We start from the raw sequence: 17513 nt of genomic DNA on the forward strand, positions 1-17513 counted from the left end.
TATCTTAAATCTCTAATTCATTGTAAATTGCAGCTTGTACCAAAAAAAAAATGACACGAAACGGTGCTTTCACGCCGGACGGTTTTCACAATTAAACAACAGTTTAATTACCGGCCGTCGGCTGTACAGGAAGTAAAAAGCGCGGAGAATCGTTTAGCGGAAAATGGTTCGGAACTTTTAATTTCGCCGGTGTCGGAGGATCGTTCCGTGGCACCGCGGGGACGTTACCATTTTACGCTCGTTAGCCGGCGCGAGCATGAGTACCGTCCCGTGCCTCCTAGCGCGTGTTCCTAGCGAGGATCCCCGGTTCCTGGACGATCGGCCGATTTACGGTGTCCCCGCGAGTATAATTATCGCCCTATTAAAATCTACGGGACACCGGTGTTCCTACCGCGCGGTAATTATCGCGACCCGCGTGGCCTGCTCGCCCGCTCTCCGGGCCCTAATTTAATCATTTTATACGCGGACGCCGTGATTCTCGAAACATACGGAGCCCTCGCGGTGTAATTAACAGATGTTATCGCCGGTCTATTTCGCGGACGTCGCTTCGCTCCGCCGCGCGCTATGGATTCCACACTTTTTAGCATCTCGCGGAAGCGTAATTTGCCAACGAAAAATTTTCACGCGGACGGTTGACGCGCTACGCGCATTCTCGTGCGAAATTATTTACGCCGGCTGACAAATACACGGCGTACATTTTTCAGTGTTACTTTCAAGTAAATTTTCTGCGCTAAATTGTTACATATTATTTGTCGTTTGATAAGTAGAAGCATTGCTGTGAACAAAAACGGGCAGACATTTGATTCGACCTGTCTACATAACCTCGAACACTGTCATTCTATTACGCGAGAAAACTGGCATCGATAAAAGTAACCTCGAAATTTATCTTCCGAATTCTCGAGAAACGTCGATTAAATTGCCGAAGGTGTTTTCAATAGCGAACGCTCCGCGATCAGGGCACAATAATAGGCTTCTCTACAGCCAATCCGGTGCAGCTTGAGTTTTTCCACAAGTTTTCCCTTCGGACAAATCGTCGCACTGTTTCAGTTACCGAGAGATACTTCGATCCTAACCTAGACATAACCTACGCGCATGTGCCAACGGGTCCGGTCTTCCGGTGACCGACGGCTCGAGACGCGTTTCCATTGCAATCGAGCGAAAGAAAAGTTAAACGAAATGCGTTCCGCCGAAGCAACGAAACGCGAGGCGTTCGAGTATTCCGTGACAATTGGAGGTTAATGAAAATGACGTCCGGAAATTATGGACGGCTGCGCGTTCGGCCGCCATTGTGGGAAAACCGCTGCGATCACGGGAGCACGCGGAACGGTCGACTCGAATAAATTGTTCTTGAACTTTGATCTGTTTTCGAAGAAGAAAAAACCGTGGCTGCTCGCTGTTTTCTATTCTGGGATTCGTCGAGCGTGCTCCCGTGGCACGATTGAACGATAGTGGATATTTCATGTGCGACAACGCTAATGGATTCCACGGGAACAAGGAATGCGTTAGCAACGACGACGACGACGACGACGACGACATTCGACGGCAGAGCCAAAGGCGGCCGCGCAAGAAAGCGATCGCGGCGGCTCGTGCGCTGTCGTCGCTGTGTCAAAAGAGTTGGATGGAGGGGGTAAAATGAAACGATTGAAAAACCGTCCGGTTCGTACGACGACGGGCGGCGATTAGGCCAACCCGTTAATTGTTCGTCACCTCGTTCGTCTAATGGGAGTCAGAGAAACGCCGAGGCGTTTGAACTTGTTGCCCGGGACCGGAGCGGAGCCGGTTTCCTCGAGCGCGATCCGAGATTCTTCGGAGGATGAAGAGGAAAAAAAAGAAACGACGGTTTGGAGCCTGGCGAGCAGCAATTCGTTCGATTCCGCTGCGCATAATTTACTAATTATCGTTGGGAAACCGACGTATTGCGGAACAGAGTTTCCGCGAACCGGCAGACCGTGCCGACAGCTTCATCGGCATCGGCTTAGCAGGGCCCGCGAACGTTGATAGCTCCCCTGATCAACGTTAATAGAAATCCTCTTTGATAGATCAACTTGATATCGTTAGCCTTAAACAGATAAACGGAGATTTAATCCCCGGGGAATGCGGTTTCTTAACCCCGCGACGCACGCGCTTCGCGAACAGAACTCGCCGAACAGGAACACGCCTCAGCGTTTCGCTTGAAATCCAACGGATATTTTATTGCACGCGGACAAATTTATTCACGGCGCTTGGATTAAATCCGGTCGGTTTCGAACCGTAGCGATTTTTCCCGCCGCGACCGGGAGCTCGAGCTGGTGCCAACGTTGACACGCCAGTCGGGCCCGACCCTGCGACCAACATAACCTCGAAGAAACAGGAGGCGCCACGGTCAGCTGATTTTAATCGAATTGTTTCCAGCAAAGTCTTGAGCGAAAATAAGCTGACCTCTGTTTTCTAGCGTTTCTGTCGATACGAAATATTTATAAAGATGTTCGAGTACTTAATATTCATACAAATATTGAACGGTTTAATTTTCAGTTAGTAACGGTATACTTATTTTTCTGGAATCAAATGTTATGGTAGCTGAGATATGGTAGCTGCGTTTGGGGTTATATTATACAGGATGTCCCAATATTATGTATATTATATATAATTATATGTATGTTATTATATATATGTTACATATGTTATTATATTATAATTATATATTATGTATATATTATTTTTGAGAAATAAGAGATTCCTCAGGCCATTTTAAGTAACTTTTTCCTTAGCGGAAATGCAATCCGCGGCTTCGTTTACGAGTTATTAACGAAAAACAGTGACCAATGAGAGGCGAGTTAGGCCGGCGTGAGGCGGTCGAGCCAATGAACGGAACTAGGCTTTGTCCGCTCGGCCGCATTTTCTCGTCTCTCATTGGTCACTGTTTTTCGTTAATAACTCGCAAACAAAGCCTCGTAGAACATTTTGGCTAAGGAAAAAGTTGCTTCAAATAACCTCAGGAACTCATTTCCCAGAAGTACCATAATTTTGGGGCACCCTGTTTATTGTATATTATTGTACATATTATATTATAGGTTATATTACATTAGGAATATATTAAATTTGACATTAAAATAATCATTTCACCTTTCTTAATTTTATCAACGCACTAATCCGTTCACAAAATCATATCCGAACAAACAATGCACTTCTTTTGCTCTAGTTTCATCAGAAATAATTTCGTTTAAATTGACAACCGAGCTATTTCCTCTCCTCGTCGTCGAAATAGGATCCTCCGTAAACAGGACAGCTCTAGGTGTCGCTCAAACCGAACAAAAATTCGATTTCGTTCCTAACCTCATTTCTAATACCGCATCGTTTAGCCGAGTCGGCCGAGTGGCGCGGCGATTTTCGTGGCGCCGGCTCGCAATTGATTCCTCGAACGAAGAGGAGCGCGTCGACGGTGTGGAATTAGTACAGATCGGAGCCAGAGGACAATTATGCCCGGCGTCGGCTCACCGCGGGCCGCAGATAGCCACGCCGGTTTCAACCGGGGGCCCGGTCTCGATCGCGGATGCTACGCACGCCCCGATCGCGATCCCCGCTCGGGTCTTAAATTACTCTCGCGCCTCGGCGACGGGCGGGAGCCTCTTAAAAGGTTCGTACGGGACATTCGTTTGGCTCGGGACGCTTATCGGCACGTAAGTACACGATGTTACGTCCAATTCGGTCCCCTGGAATGCCGATACGCGGCCGATACCGTTGCACGTGCTCCGCTCTCTCGGAAAGATCGCGCAGAACTTCGGGCCCGAGGGGGCCCGCGGGGCCCGACGCGCCCACCTGGGACCGACAGGACTGCCACGGGCCGAACCGTCGACGACTCGTCGCTTCGTCGGCTACAGGCGGCCAACGGTGCTCGGATCCACGAAGTTGGCAACGATCGCTTGCTGACTTCAGACTGGACGATGCGCGCCGCGGAGGTTATGTGAGTGTTCCCGTAGCGAAGCGACGTGACAAAGTGTATTGTTTGTCCGAATGTGATTTTGTGAATAGATTAGTGCGTTCGTAAAATCAAGAAAGGTGAAATGATTATTCGAATGTCAGCCTCAAGCGTTCGACAAGCGTACGTGCGCGGAAGGTACGTCGCAAGCGCGACTATCGCCGCGAATTAGGTTAGGTTAGGTTAGAGAGACGCTTCTCTGGAAGGACCTTCGACCCGTCGAAACTGAAGCGGCGGGATAACGTTCACCACGTTCGGCCGGTTACGAAAACCGTGGCAGCTGCTCGGTGTGTGCACGGTATCCGGTCCCAGGAAGAATGCTCCCGGCCGGCTGGATCGAACCGGCCGGATCGGAAACTGTTATTATTGCGGGTCGCGGGGATCGGCGGATCCCGCGGGTCCCTTATTTCCATGCGAAACCATGAGAATTCCTTAACAATCGGCAAATATATCATTACCCTTGGCCGGGCAGGGAGCCCGGCCACGGCGGGGAGAAGAGGATAGGACGTCAGAGGATCGGGAATTAATTGGGGGGTGTCGATTTTATGGATAGAGAAGCGGCAACTACTGCCAGCCGGCAATTTCACCAGCCGACTCTTTCTCGGGAACCGCTGCGGCGCGGCGCGGAGCGGAGCGGCGCCGTGGCGAGCCGCGCGCCGCACGGCTCCGGCTGCGGGTGGTGGGGCCGCACTGTGAGAACCTGAAGTAATTTATAGGATGTTGTAACGGGATTTTTACAACATTGGACATTGCGGCATGAGAACGGCAGACCGGCAAAAAACTGGGGCTACGATCGAGGCCGCGGTTCACCCGCGCACGCCCACCACCGCTAGACGGCCATTGTCTCGCGGGCTGCCTTAAAAAACGTACTCTTGTTTAACAGGCGACTTCCCCTCTCCCCCCCTCTCTCTCACTCCCTAGTTTTCTCTCTACGTCTCTCTGTGTCCCCCGCTCTGTTTCGCTCCCTATGTTTCTCTAGTAGAGGTTGTACCTGTGAGACACCCGGGTAAAGCAAAAATATGTGGCTACCTCATGAGATATCCGGACGAAGCAATAATACTTGGCCATCTCATGAGACATCCGGATGAAGGAAAAATATCCGGCCATTTCATGAAACATTGGGATAAAGCAAAAATATCTAGTCAGTTTATGAGACATAACCTACTAGAGCAAAAATATCTAGTCAACTTATGAGGCATAACCTACTAGAGCAAAAATATCTAGTCAGCTTATGAGACATAACCTACTAGAGCAAAAATATCTAGTCAGTTTATGAGACATAACCTACTAGAGCAAAAATATCTAGTCAGCTTATGAGACATAACCCACTAGAGCAAAAATATCTAGTCAATTTATGAGGCATAACCTACCAGTGCAAAAATATCTAGTCAGCTTATGAGACATCCATATGAAGTAAAAATATCAGGCCTCGTCATGAGACATCCGGATCGAGTAAATGTATCACAGTAGCCATAAGACACAGTTGGGTTAAGAAAAAATACCTGGCTACCTCGTGAGACATCCAATTGAAGCAATAATACCTGGACTACATCGTGAAACATCCGGATAAAGCAAAAATATCCGGCCATCTCATGAGACATCCACATGAAGCAAAAATATTCGGCCACGTCGTGGGACGTCCGGGTCAAGCAAAAGTACCAGAGTACCCATGAGGTACAGTTGGATGAAGAAAAAATATTTGGCTACCTCATGAGACATCCAGATGAAGCAAATTACTCTGCTATCTTATGAGACGTCCGGATGAAAAGAAAATATTCTGCTGTCTCATGAGACATCCGGATTAAGCAAAAATATCAGAGTGCCCATGAGACAGCCGTGTGAAGAAAATATATTCGGCCATATTATGAGACATCCGGATAAAGCAAAAATATCCTGCTGTCTCGTGAAACATCCGGATTAAACAAAAATATCAAAGTGCCCATGATACACAGCCGAGTGAAGAAAAAATACCCAGCCCTCTTATGAGACATCCGGATAAAGCAAAAAGACCTATCTCATAAGACGTCTCTCTATGCCCCATTATGTCTCTATGTGTGAGTCTTTATCTCCATGTCTCTTTATACCCTCCTATGTCCCTCTCTTCCTCTCACCCTCACTCTTCCTCTCTCGCTACGTCTCTCTAAGCCTCGCTACGTCTCTCTAAGTCTCCCTACGTCTCTCACACCGCCCCCTTCCTCTCGCCGCGTCACACCGTCCTGCTCTCTTCCCACCGTAAATCACGAGGATGATCTCGAGCGACGCGCCACGGTAAACTGTGACTCCGCTCGGGACCTTCCGTGCACGCGATTCCGGCTCGTTATTAACGCGCGTAGTCTTTATTTTCTAATTGTGTAATCGTGCACATAAATACCGGCTGGCACGTAACCGAGGCGGAGTAAACTGTAAATTAGGGGTGTCGTGCGGCCGCAGTGCTCGCCGGAAGAGATTTTCTGGTGGCGGTGGCCTGTTTTAGACACATTGTTGCGCCGACCAGTTTTTTTGCGCGCGCGCCCGTGAACACCGCGGAACCGTGCCAGCACCAGCGGTAATTTATCGTTCCGAGTAATTAGAGGCATTGTTGTGCAGCCGTGACTTTTTTCCAAGTATTGTTCCAAGAAACGTTCGTGCACGATTTATACACAAATTTTATGCTGAAACTTTTTGCAATCATTTTTTTCGCAAACAGATCTGCGTAATTAACAGTTAATTAACAATTAGAATTACGAAGAACGGCGCGAAAGGCCGTTTGAATTTTCTTAAAGAGCTCGGATAAAAGTTTGGAGCAAGCGTCATCTTGCAATTTACTTTTTCCTTTAGAAACGATTCTAATTTTCAATAAAAATTTGTTATTCGGTGTCTAGTGAAGTAGCCAACATCATAAAAAAAGATTCAGTCGTTTAGTCCAATTTTGAAAAGCTATTGCTCACTATAGTTATCCTTAAACTCTTCCAATGTCCTCTTTCAGTCATTTTCATTCTTTTTCTGGGCACCCAAAGTTCTCAGTTGAGCGATTACTTTTATTTATAATATATATTACATGTATGGATATATGGAACGCATAATGAATAATGAATATATTATATATAAATAAATATATAATATTTTATAATTATTTGTATATAATATATAATATAATATTTATTTACATATATTTATTTATACATAATATATATAATACAATATTTATATTTATTTATATATAAATCCCATTGTTAGCGCCACCGAGAACAGTCGCCCAGTCCGAAGACGGCCACGTGACCCACGGTCCGCTGGCGGATGTCCGGGGGACTCCGCCCCGGCGTGTACCTAACCTTATCTCGGGATCGTCGCCAGCGTTAATGAAGCGGATCGGCGTGCACCTAACCGCCGGGTCCGAGTCGTGGATCGCGTGGTGCGCGAGGCTCACTTGCTCGACATTCCATACAAATGTTCGAGTCGATCAGATTGCCCGGTCCGCGTCGCCCAGCCCGATTCCCCCCTCCCTTTTTCATCGTCTGGCTTCTTTACGAGGCGCCCCGCGATGTCCCCCGCAATTTCGTCGCGGAGCCTCTCGGTTGGATCCCCGCATGAACACGCGCGCGCGCGGGCACATGCGCACACGTGCGCGAAGGTGCCCGCATGTCTCGGTCCTGATTCCGATCCCGGATCGTGACTTTCCAATTACCGGTTACCGATAAGTGTAGGCCACGCCCCGCGGCAGCCTGGCGAAAGAAGCGATCTTTATTCAACAAATCCGTTTCCATTCGGGGAAACGGGTCTCATTTCTTTTTTTCGCACCGTAACTCCTGCGCCGGACTCGGCCGGCATCAACGGCAGCCGATTTGTTGTGTTACCCCGTCCCAGAACGAACGTCGCTTTCACGGTATGTCTTCATCCGCGACCATTCTCGTACCCCTGGTATGCCAGCGGCCGGCGCAGCTGGTTCTTCTGGATCAAAAAATCTGCCGAAGTACGCAAAGCGTGGTTGCTTAATGGCCGGGCTGCCGTGTTTGTCCTGTACGGGTTAGATTGTCACTTGGCCCGGATTGGACACGAATTCCTGCTGAGGAGCGTGCTAAGGAGCATGCTGAATTTTCAGTAATTCTCTGGTGGCGGTTTCACTGAATAAATCGACGTCGAGTTGGGGATAGAATCTAGGCCCGACCCGGAATTAACACAGACTCAACGTGGAACTAACGCAGACCTAACGTAGACCTAACGCCAGAACTAACGCAGACCCGATCCACTAAATCACTTTGAAGTTGTAGATTTAATCCAGCCCTAACCCGGTCTTAACTCAGACCTAACCTATACGAGGATTAGAAGCTAGTTTGTATTATAAAATAATTGTGCCCACCAAGTATGATCAGGATGCAAGCTGACAGCGTTTTCAGCGATAGACTATCTCTTCACAGTAAATTTCGAAAACGGAATCACGAACCATAATATTCCACGCACCATAAAGACGATGCTTACTGACACTTGAGGCTCAAAGGGAACCGAGAGTACCCGCCATCTTGTCATGGCGTCTTAGTGTCGCACTCTACAGCTAAATTAGGGTACTAAGAAACTCAACAGCGCATGTTGAGGTTATTCTGGAGAGAGTTATTTTGAAATAACATAAAATTTGGCATTTCGCATAGCGCTCGGACATAGATTGGACTTTTGGGAAACAGAATTCACCACTCTCGAAGCATTCGTTGCGATACCGAAGCGTCAAAACATCTACTTGCAAGTTGCAACTACGTTCAAATTTCAAGTGCAGGTTTCCAAGGAACGCTAGATCTACAGATCACAGAAATCAGACGTTTTGTATTAGTTTGTACAAGTAAAAATAAGAGAGAGAGAGAGAGACTGGATATTATATATTTTATTATATAATATCAATATGAATGTGTGGACATTGGATATTATATAATATGGATATTATATATTTTATTATATAATATCAATATGAATGTGGACATTGGATATTATATATAATATGGACATTATATATTTTATTATATAATATCAATATGAATGTGGACATTGGACATTATTGTATATTATATTATATAATATCAATATGAATATGGACATTGGATATTATACATTATATTATATAATGTTAATATGAATATGGATATTATATAATATCAATATAAATATGGACATTGGATATTATATATTATATTATATAATATTAATATGAATATGGATATTATATATTTTGTTATATAATATTAATATGAATATGGACATTATGTATTTTATTATATAATATGAACATTACATTACAATATGAATATGGACATTATATATTTTATTATATAATATTAATATGAATATCGTCATTATATATTTTATTATATAATATCAATATAAACATGGACATTGGATATTACATAATATGAACATTATATATAATATTATAAAATATCAATATGAATATAGACATTGGATATTACATAAGACGGATGTCGTAATATCATTTATTGTAATATTTCCCACAAGTAATCGAAAATGAAAAAATGAGTGACCTGTCATTCTGACGAGTCCCGTGAACCTAACATTAACAAACAGGTGGCAGCACCAGTAGCAGTCGCTATCCTTACGGTCAGGGTTATGTCAGTCCTGCCGCCACTTCGGCAACATCGAAACCCGTCATCACCATGAACAAAGCGCCACGGATAAAGAAAAAGATGACAGATCTTCTTTATCGAACAGAGCCCGCAGCCTGGTCGGCGAACAGAGTCGTCCAGTTGCGGACAGTTCCGAGAGCTGGCCGGAGATGATCCAGATCTAAAGTATCGGGCTGATTTAAATTCTAGCGATCCGATCTGCCGGCCGAGAAGAAGGCGTCGTGCCAAGGACAAGGATGACGGGTCTCACGAATGTAAAGCACGTCCGCGTCCGCGCGGCGACGCCTGTGTCCCGCTGCTGCACACGCAACTGGGATTGCTGCGCCGCCGAGCCGAGCCGAGCCGAGCCGGTGCAGCACGTGCGCGCACGCGAATAATAGCCGAGCGCCTCTCTTGCGCGGCCGCTCTCGATATGGTCGCGGCTCTCCGTGTGTGCGTGCGCGCGCGCGCCCGCGTTCATATCGCGGATATCCACGGATAAACCGAGCACGTCTGTCTCTCTATCCGCGCGCGCTCGTGCGCGCTCACAGGAAGCCGGGCGTAAGAGGCCGGGACGCGTAGTGTTACAGTTAACGAGTATCGACGTGGCCAACTGAGCTGCCATGTCACCGGTGTCGTCCGCTGTTACCTTCTGCACTATGCATCGGCCTGCGCTTTTCTGCATATTCTGTACGGGGTGGCTTCTTGTCTGTGGCTCCGAGCGACACTTGTTCGGACCTCTTGATTATAATCACAAATAAATAAACAAACAACTAGCTAAATAAATAAACAAAGAAATAAATAAAAGAGATAAAAAATGCGAATTCCGCGTGGAAATTCTACAGTTACAGAACTGATATTTTTACGGTATCTGTGCACAGTTATGATTGACGTTCCTGAATTTTTTCAGATTTTTTCACTCGGCGCATCGTTGTTGAAGAAAATAGAAACCAACCTTATTAACGTTTCCCGCGCGAAAGACCGAGCTAACCTCAGCGTTGTCGCTGTCAAAACGTTGCTCTGTAAATACGTTGATCGCTGATAAAACTTGAACGATTCACAAAGATAACTAAGAAATCGGAGCAAACAGTTTGGTCGATCCAGCGGCCGGTTTGTTCGAGCCAACGGTGTCCACGAGTGCGCTTCCATCGCCGAGCATTGTGTCTGTTGTGTCCGGCCGCTTGTTAAGAATTGCCGCGGCCGACAATGGCGGTTGACAAACTAGCAGGAAGCTGCGCGGAGTCTCGTTTTTCCCGCGGCGAGCCGTTTTTTCGTACGGCCGTGACTTCAGCGGGGTCGGCGCAGCGACGGCGCAGTTGAGAGCGCGTTGCCGCGGCGCGGCGCTGCGGTGGCCTTTTTGTCGCATTTATTACTGTTCCGGGGGGGACGTATCGTAAGTCCGTTCACCGATACGCGAAGCACTACCTCCGGGCGGCCGTAACTCCGTGGTTTCCGCGGTGGCACGTCGTCGTGTTCAACGAGCCTTTACGGCTACCACGGCGACGGTCATTGTCAACCCGAAGGCACTTACGCTCGTGGACAATCGTTTTTGCCACCTTCGCGGGGGAACCCGGCCGGGTCGGGCGGGGATTTATGCTAACGCGTTAATAATGATAGGCTTTTTGTCGTCCCGCGCCGCGGCTTGTTGCCCCGGCTCAGCCGTACCACGTACGCGGCCGGCGGTGCTGTAACTTTGGCCACTTTATTGCCGCGCGGTTCCGGGGCTTATCGTCGATTAATGGTACGCAACGGTGCCGCTAAGTACGCGGCCCGGTGTATTAGACCGATAAAACGAGCCGTCCACCGGCGGGCCTGGCTGTAAACGCCCGATGCACGCGTTAGTTAACGCGCCGTCAACGTTCGTTAGTCAACGCCCTCCGCGCCCCGGACCCGCCAAGCGGCCGCGGCCTTATCTCCCTGCTGGGAAAACCACTTTCCGCGGACCCGATCCATCGTCGACGACCGAACTTCCATCGTACGGTGCACGGAGGCCTCGCGGGACTCGCTGGCGGTAGCTGTCCACGGCGATCTTAATTACAGTAAATTATTCTCCCTAATTCACGCTCGGATCGTGCACGAAAATGGACAATTTCGGTAGAGGAGATACGATTGTTCTCGAGCAGGCGACCTATACGCGGCGTCGTCCAGCCTGCCCCTCCGATATTCGCCGATTAGGATGGCCCAAGGTCAATCTGGGCCCACAGTCTATTTCTGACGCAAATTTGGGATTTTTTTGCCGGGAAGTGGGGGATCATTTAGCGGCGATGTTTCGTGGGTGGGTTCGCGCAGGTGTTCAGAGTCGGCATGAATTTTTTCATGGAGGAAGTGTGAGCAGGCCCCAGGGGACTGATGCTGCGCTCCACGTGTTAACACGTTGAGCGCTCAGCCGATTTTTCTGGGTTATTTTTAACCATTCATTTTTTAACTTTGATACTTTGTCGGTCCCATGCTCCGTTGCTGTTCGAACGAAAAGTTCACTGTCAGTCCCAGGGGACTGACGCCGACTAAATGGAAAGTCCACTGTCAGCCCCAGGGGGCTGACGTGTTAACGAGAAGGTTCGAAGTGTTCGTTAGGCTTCAGAGGAGTGACAAGTGGTAACCTGATCCGCTAAGGGGGGCGCTGGAGGGGGTCCTAGATATAAACACCGGGCCCAGGATGGCGATAAGGAGTTGAGAGGGGAGTGTGGTGTGGTACTAGTCTATGTATATTAACATATGGCTGAGGAGCGAGCATTGTTATGCAAAATAAAAATGTTTCGTTTGGGTTCGTTTAGATCTGGGATAGCGGAGGTGTAAAGAAATTAAGTAACTAACTGACTCACTGATTGACTGACTCACTGACTAACTTACTGACTGACTGACTAACTGACTAACTTACTGACTGACTGACTAACTGACTAACTTACTGACTGACTGACTAACTGACTAACTGATTGAGTAATTGACTAACTTACTGACTGACGAACTAAGTAACTAACTGACTGACTGACTAACTGATTGACTAACTTACTGACTGACTGACTGACGAACTAAGTAACTAAATAACTAACTAAATAACTAACTAACTAAATAACTAATTAAGTAACTAGGTCTGAAATAGCCCAGCCGTAGGTCAGCTCAGTCGTCTAAGTAACAAGCCATAGTTGCACGTCCTTTCCCCTATTTAGCCAACAAATTACCGCCGTACACGTTTCTAGAACCTCGGCTCTCGAAATAAACAAAAAAATTGCCCCACTTCGCCAGCCAAATGCCTCGCAAGCACCAATTAGTGCCGCGCCATACACTCAGAGACCACACGAAGGAATAAAAACCGGGGACCGTCGTGCGCGAATGAAGCGATATCAGCCTCGTCCAGCATAAAGCCGGCGTGGCAACGTTAAGGCCCGTAGCCGCCGCCGCGGCCGCAACAAGGACAATTTGTAGGAGCATCTCGCGGCCGGTGCAACAATGCGGCTGGTGGCGGAGAGGAGCGGAAAATAAACGATAGCCGCCGTAAATCAATCATCGCGGAAGGATGCGGGGCCGGTGCGCCGCGGGCCCGATCGGGGCCCGGAGCGCGCACAGGTGGACGACGAATCGCATAGGGACGGCAGAAAACCGTCGACGGTGAGACGGGGAGGCCGTAATAAATTAAAAGTGAGCCGAGCCGAGCGGCGCGGCGCGGTCGCTTGCAAGAACAAGTGAATCCGGGGAGACGCAAAAATCCTTGAAAAATCCGACGATTATTCGAGCCGGGCTCGTTTAAATACACGGGAGCGTCCGGCGGGCTTAGCGGATTCAAAGAAAACCGACGAAACTGACGGACAACGAGGGATAGGCCGCCCCTCGAGCGAGCCGGCCCCGCCGCGGCGGAGGGAGGGGGGAGGGCAAGAAACGGTCGCGCGGCCCTTCTTCCTCGCGCCGGCGTGTTTAGGAGCTGTTGGAACGCGATCCGCCTGATCGCCGCGGAAAAAGCCCGCCGAGCAATTTGTGACGACGCCGAGGTGCCGCCGCCGCCGCCGCCGCCGTAGCGATATAAGGCCCCGTGCGTTCGTGTGCGCGGACGTATATATCTTTATACAACACGTGTAACCGAGAAATATATGTCCGACGACGATGGCGACCGGCGGCATCCAGTCGCGGCAAAAGACGTCGCACTGCTTCCCTCACTACTCCCCCCCCTCCCAGTCCCTCACTGAAGGATCGCCTGGATCGCTATCATTAGCTCTAATACCTAGATAATTCGATAAAACTGAAAAATTCCGATGTCGCGTAACTGCGGGCCTGATGCATGGGGCCCCGGACGTACACCCATTTAAGGACACGCTCCCCCCACCGCTCGGATTTGTGTATTTAAAGCAGCATTACCTTTTTGTCGGGACACGCGGGCCTGGTTTCTTTAGGCCCGCCGGGCCAGCACCGTTGTGCCGGCGCCTTTGCGTTCCTATTTGTTCCGACAGTTTGTGGGGTGGGCCGCACGCCATTTTGTTCGGGCGTGCATGGGTAATTTGGTTTTTATGCGGAGCCGTTATTTCTGGGCCAGTTGCTGGAGACGCGGCCCGAGGTCAGTGAATCGAGGATTTTTCGCAGGCTCTGGAACGAAATTGACTGTTGTTTTTGAGTGTAGGCCGTTGTTTCGTTGATCAAACCGCTTCAAACATGGACAAATAGCGGCAACTGCGGTGGTCTGTGTGTAGAACTTGTTGATATTTTTGAAAATTTATCGTGTAGACGAACGCGTTTGGTGACAGCAATATATGACAGTCAATAGGGACACTTTAAACATGATCAAACAGCCTAAACGAGTGCATCCCATTTGCATATCGCGTAGCTAACGACAGTGATACGTATTCATTTATCTATTTCTGTTAGCATTAGTGGAACAGTTTATTTCCAGCAGTATACAACAATTTACGGATAGGCTTCAGACATAGTCAAACATATTAAAGAGCTGTTTTTATATGTAACGTTCTTATTATGAAGGCATTTATAAAAGTCATTCTATTAATTTTTATTGCTAGTATATTTTATTACAACCAGTATGTGTCAATCAATATAAACATTTCAAACAGGGTCAAACATTTAAAAACAAAATGAGAATTACGTGCACATTAGAAAGGTATTTTTAAGTACCCTTCTACCTTTATTTAGTTAGTATCATTCCTAGAGTTCATCGCTACCAATGTATGCCAAACATTATAAACGTTTTAAACATGGTCAAACATGTTGAAACATTGCAAAGGCATTCCCACAAATCATTCTATCCCTTTTTATAACTGCTATATTTGGAGCCAATTACAAACATCAGTCAATAGACATAGTTCGAACATAGTCAAACACTGTCAAACGTCTGAAACAGATGCACAAAACGATGACATTTTTACAAAGCATACTGTGTCCTTCTGTTACTAATATTCTTACACTGAATGACCACCGATTTCTATCAACCAGTAGACACACTTCAAACACAGTCAAACATTTTAAACAGTTGCACAAAACGAAGACATTTTTACAAACCATACTATGTCCTTCTGTTACTAAATACTTTTACACTGAATGGTCACGGACTTATATCAACCAGTAGACACACTTCAAACACAGTCAAACATCTCAAACAATTGCACAAATTGAAAATATTTCTACAAGGCATACTACGTCAAGGTTATGCCAATATTCCAACACTGAATGACAGCCAACAACCAGAAAATACACTTCAAACACAGTTAAACATCTCAAACAGTTGCACAAATTGAAGACATTTCTATTACCAATACTCCAACGTTGGACGATCATCAACAATCATTAAACACACTTCAAACACAGTCAAACATCTCAAAAAATGGCACAAAATACAACCATTTCAAAAAACTCTCCTCTGCGTCAAATAACACCAAAATCTTTCAAAAATTGCACAAAATCCGCAGTGATCCGATCAGTCAAATTTTCTGCATCCCTTCACAAAACCCGTTTGAAGTCGTTTGAGGGTCCAGAAAGGCACGCACGCGTTGCCTCGGTCGCAGAAAACACCCTGTACATAGGCTCGCCGTGCCGTTCTTATTAATATGGTTCGCTCGAGTCTCCTGTAGCGTCGTACACGCGTGGCCGGCCATTGAATTGCCACCTAAAGCCCCGACTCTGTCGATCGGGCAGCAAGTGCATTTATATTTGCCGGAGTGACGCCCGGCGTCCCTTGTACAGGCAGCTCGTGCCCGCCGCGGACGGTCAAACGACGCGCGGCGTTTGTTATCGCCGCGAGAGGAAGACGACTCGTCCGCTAAAGTGCAAGTTCGCGGTCCCGGCCTTATACATCGCGGCTCCCACGGTGCGCCGGTGCGCATCGCGCGCGCTCCGCGGACCTATTGACTGCGGCTAACAAGGCCGCCGCTTGTACGAGGAAATGCATAGCAGAAACAGTACACGCTTCTGGCTCGGCCAGCCGGAGACACACGGTGACGCGTCGATCCGGCGCGACGCTCGGTTACACGGGTTCAGATCGGCTTGATATTCCGAGCGCGGCTCCGGTTTCACGCGATCTTCTCCGCCGAAACGCTTCGCGGACACTGTCTTTGTCGCTCTGCAATTTACGCGTACGCAAAAACAGTTGTTATTTTATTGGAACGTGTTAATTATATTAGGCAGTTTTGCATACTTTAATCATTTGAAATATTAAGGAATTGATTTTTCGGTTCAGTTTAGGAAATAAATTTGACTGTGGATTTATAGCGATGACGCAATGTTGCATATACAGGGTGACGAGAAATTATGTTACTTCCGGTATTAGGGGGTTCCCGAGGTCATTCCAAGCAACTTTTTCCTTTGCGCAAATTCAATCCGCGGCTTCGTTTGGAAGTTATTAAGGAAAAACTTTCGGCGCCACGCCCTCGCTCTCTGATTGGCTCCGCGTTTTATGTTAATAACTCGTAAACGAAGCCTCGTAGAACATTTTCGCTAAAGAAAAAATTATTTCAAGTGACCTGAGGAACATAATTTCGAGTTTCTCTACAAGGTGTACAAATAGTCTGAATCATTGCGCGATATTTTATGATTCGATGTTGCGGATAAATATCGTGAAATTTATCCTGTAGAAGTTTTAATTTTGCGAAGATTCAGTTTCTAAGATTTGAATTTGCCCAATCTTAGCGAAAACTTTTAATTTTCTGGAAACCTTAAGTTTCGAGAAAACTCGTCTCGCGCATGCGAGAAGTTGCAATCACGCGAAAACTTCAAATTCACGTCGACACGAAACGTCGCATGATTCGAGTCGATGAATCATTTGCGAATCTTGTTTCTCGGGAGAACATGGTAGCACGTTGTCAGCTGCTTTTGCCACAGAATTACAAGGAAAGAAAGCAACGGACCGGCAAAAAAGTGGAACCGTTGATGTTCGCGGTCGGGATTTTCTGGTGCGTAGCCAAAGATTCGTTCTGCTTCGAAAAAGTATCTTTTGTCGGCGGTCGAGCGAGGCGATCGTGTGAAAGTGTTAAGAGCCGATACCTCTTTCTTCCGATATAAGACGTTTTTGCCTGTTATTTGCCATTCGGAGAGTCGAATAATCTTCGGCGTGGTCGTCGTGAAAGTCGTTGGGCGTGTTCGGTCCGCCACGAAAACGCGATACCGGTCGAAATAAATTGAGATCTTTTTATCCAATTGTCAGAAGAAATGTTCGGCTGCTATCTTTATCCGGTGCCGGGACAATTTGTTGCGTGCGTAAAAATCATTATCGTGCTCTTACGAACTTTATCCTCGACTTTAATCATTTCTTCTTTTTACGGCTTTACGAATATATAGGGTGGCCGATTTATGCTCGTTATTGTGCTCTACTGTTTTATCTTGATTGTAAGAAAAATACTGAATAAAAATGGCAACAAAAATACTGAATAAAAATTGCAACAAAAATACTGAATAAAAATTGTAGCAAAAATATTTAATAAAAATGGCAACAAAAATACTGAATAAAAGTTGCAACAAAAATGCTGAACAAAAATTGCAACAAAAAT

The 17513-nt window shown here is 47.1% G+C and overlaps 1 protein-coding gene and 1 long non-coding RNA gene across 2 annotated transcripts in view; one reads left to right on the forward strand and one right to left on the reverse strand.

Annotated features, from left to right (window-relative positions):
* Nucleotides 1-17513, forward strand: part of LOC117225812 (uncharacterized) — a 728572-nt gene that overhangs the window by 155093 nt on the left and 555966 nt on the right. The window lies entirely within an intron of this gene.
* On the reverse strand, nucleotides 9263-11243 carry LOC117225818 (uncharacterized). Its single transcript, XR_004491622.2, has 2 exons — nucleotides 10493-11243; nucleotides 9263-10277 (listed from the first exon to the last, which is right to left on the reverse strand). It is a non-coding gene; the product is annotated as an uncharacterized LOC117225818 (long non-coding RNA).

This window comes from Megalopta genalis, chromosome 14 (genome assembly GCF_051020955.1).
Source record: "Megalopta genalis isolate 19385.01 chromosome 14, iyMegGena1_principal, whole genome shotgun sequence".
In the NCBI taxonomy this organism is placed as follows: Eukaryota; Metazoa; Arthropoda; class Insecta; order Hymenoptera; family Halictidae; genus Megalopta; species Megalopta genalis.